The sequence below is a fragment of the Puma concolor genome, chromosome E2 (genome assembly GCF_028749965.1).
Source record: "Puma concolor isolate L17-30 chromosome E2, mPumCon1.1.hap2, whole genome shotgun sequence".
NCBI lineage: Eukaryota > Metazoa > Chordata > Mammalia > Carnivora > Felidae > Puma > Puma concolor.
Window position 1 is genome coordinate 7,089,932 of NC_141681.1, and position 2,431 is coordinate 7,092,362.

Sequence of the window (2,431 nt, forward strand, 5' to 3'; positions counted from 1 at the left end):
GCAGGGCTCAAACTCACAAACTGTGAGATCATGACCTGAGCTGAAGTCGGACGCTCAACTGACTGTGCCATCCGGGCGCCCCATCATCTTTAATGCTCGTCCATTGTAACACCCGGAGGATGGACCGTAACCTGACACCATTCTTATTACTGCCCTTGATATTTCATGATTGTAAACTTTGTGAATATGCCGTTTTGTTTGGCGCCTACCCTTTTATATTATTCCGATTAAATATTTCCGATTATTTCTTCAAGAGAAGTTTCTAAATCTTGAATTATCAGATAAAGAAATAAAATGTGTGGCTTTTGATACACACTGCCACATTCCTTCCTCCCCCTCCCCACCACACTAAAATGTGCATCGATGTGTAACATAAGCCAACCCGAAACAAAGATTCTTTCAAGTCATGGTGACTTATTTGTTACTGAGCTGTGGTCTTACTAGACGAATTCATTTTACATTTCTCCACTTAGTACAAAGGTCTTGAAACCTTCTCTCGAATTATACTGAATCTATGGCATTCCTCATGAGAAGGACAAAGAATTCTTAAGGGGACATTTCAGTCACCCTTAAATGGACATAGCTCCATTCTTAATTCTAAGCTTTCTAATTGCTAAGCATTTCACGGAGAGATTAGTCACTGGGCTTGAGTTCCTAATTGAATCAGTCATTTTACACGCAATGAAACACAAGTCAGGACATTTCAATGGCTGATGTAGGCTAACTGACTTGGATGTGTATCTTGTACATTTCTGTATGCCTACATCTTCGAAAGCAGAGGAACATTGATAAGATAAATAAGCAAGAGAAAATTCCTGTTTTCTCAGTTACCTTGAAGTTTGCCAGAGTCCCTAAGGTTTAGTATTTTTATTTATCGGCCTGAGGAGTCCTGCTTCCTGAAATGGATTTTCCAGGAATATTTAGACTTCCAAGAGATCATGTCCCATTAGCATCAACCACAGCATCACTGTTGTTATTATTATTATTTTTTAACATGCTTAATGGTTCTTTCTTCTTTCACACAACTGGGAAATACACTAAATACAAACCTGGAATTATTCTGAAGACCATGGGTACTTGTCACTACACACAGAACAGAGACTTTTAGACTATGATAACAGCTGTTCACCCAGCCGACCCTGAAAATTCAAGTGAAAGAGTGGGAAACCTATCCAGTCTTCTAGAGGCATGATTCCAGGGGTAGTAGACATTCATGTGGATAAACATCCCATTGACCAACTGTATTTTCTACCTTCAATCTGTTTGGGGTTTTTGTTTGTTTTGTTTGTTTGTTTCCACTGAAGAAGCTTGTTTTCCATAGCACTCCAAAATTGCAACACGTGCCAATTTACATCTTATTTTAAGAGAGAATTTCACTACTGGGTTCATGTAAAAGGCAAAATGGACCATTTTGAGTCCATTTCTCAGTAAATTGAGAAGGTCGCTGATTGGCTTTCATGCACACCCCAAATTTGCCTTCATCCCAGGGGGTCACAGCCTCAAGGTGATAAACTCCCCGCAAGGGATTCCACAGCGGACGCCTCACCTTGGCAGGACTTTCTGGGTCAGGATATCGGTGGGTAATCCTAATTAAAGCCCCATCCGAGCTCTAACTTCACAACCAAACAAACCAGTTTTACAGCACAGAGGAATCTAATTTGGCCTCACACTTGCAGTGGAAAAAGAAACACAAAAGAAAAAAAAAAAAGAAAAAGCTGGCAGCTGAACTAACAAGCTACTGCCTTCTGGACACACTGCCAACTTGATCCAATTAAGAAACATTAGCCATCTAATGACAGATTTGAAGACAAAAGGCTCAGATGAGACACGAGTTTCTTGACAGCAGCCAGGCAAACCGCAAAATTTCAACCTAGGTAAGAGTCCCTTCGACATTTAAAAAACATACAACAAAGAGCAAGGAGAGGCTGACATTGCAAGTTTCTTGCACATTCTAAGGAATAAGAGCCCGAGCCTAGAACACAGCCAAACATTAATCTGAGAGTAACGTTCCGTTTCAGCCTAAAGAAACCTATGGAACTTTCCTGTGTACAACGAAACACACAAAACACCGCTGGTCTGCGGATGCCTATTTAGCCTGGGAAATGAGCAAAATCACAGCTTAGGCGCATGTCACTTTCCCACATGTCACTTTCCCGGTCCGTCTTAACCACCGGCCCCTTCAAGAGCATCTAGTGAAAAAAGCAAACCAAAACACTGTAGTGAAAGACACGGGGATGCCCTTTCATTTACTCCATGCCAAGTATTTTATCTGGAAACCTACTTTGAAAAAGTGACGCTGAGGCGAGGCAGATGCCAGATCCTGCCCTGAGTGAGAGTTGCAGTGCCATCCACTTACCTGTGATCAGCACCGCCTTTTGATCCACAGGTAAAAACTCGTGGCCAGATAAGTAAGCACACATGAGGAAACAGG

The 2,431-nt window shown here is 41.7% G+C and overlaps 1 protein-coding gene across 1 annotated transcript in view; it reads right to left on the reverse strand.

The window, feature by feature from the left end:
* The window catches only part of HSD17B2 (hydroxysteroid 17-beta dehydrogenase 2), a 91,831-nt gene that overhangs the window by 88,947 nt on the left and 453 nt on the right, over window positions 1–2,431 (reverse strand). The window lies entirely within an intron of this gene.